We start from the raw sequence: 713 nt of genomic DNA, 5'->3' as shown, positions 1-713 counted from the left end.
AATTTTTTAAATAAAATTTTTTGCTAAAAAGATGCCATTGGATGAAAAATTGAAATAAATTCTTTGATAATTTAAATAAGTCAATCCCTTTGATCTACATATATGACACAAACTTATTTAACATATAATTAACCTTTGCTAAATAATTTTTTTAAGAAAAAAATTATATAAAAAAATATAATTATTTTATTAGACTTTAATTTTAGGTTTAGGTTTGTTGTGGTTGACATTCAAATTTATTAAAAAAGTAGGAGATTTTTCAATAATTAAGATCGATAGAAAAGTTTCTCTATAAAAAGAGATTTTTTACCTGAATCTAAGTTGAGAATAGCTCTAGATATTGTGGATGTACTTCCAAGCACTTTCACTACGCGAAAAAACGCATATTACAGCGCTTTTTTTAAGCCATTTACAGCGCTTTTTCAAAAAAATAAGCGTTGTGGAAACGAGCGCTGTAAATGATACAACAGCGCTTTTAAAAAAGCGCTATAAAACATGTAAATACAACGCGCGCTTGTTATGCACATTTTACAGCGCTTCTTCACAAAAAGCATTGTAATATGCACCCCATTATATGAGTTATGGGTGTGCATTTTACAGCGCTTTCTCAAAAAAGCGCTCTAATATGCCCAACCATAATTTCATATATGGGTGGGCATATTACAGCGCTTTCTCACAAAAGCGCTGTAATATGCCCACCCATAATTTCATAT

This window comes from Cicer arietinum, chromosome 6 (assembly GCF_000331145.2).
Source record: "Cicer arietinum cultivar CDC Frontier isolate Library 1 chromosome 6, Cicar.CDCFrontier_v2.0, whole genome shotgun sequence".
Lineage (NCBI taxonomy): Eukaryota > Viridiplantae > Streptophyta > Magnoliopsida > Fabales > Fabaceae > Cicer > Cicer arietinum.
The sequence above is the reverse complement of the archived record's forward strand: the minus strand, read 5'-3'. Positions refer to the sequence as shown.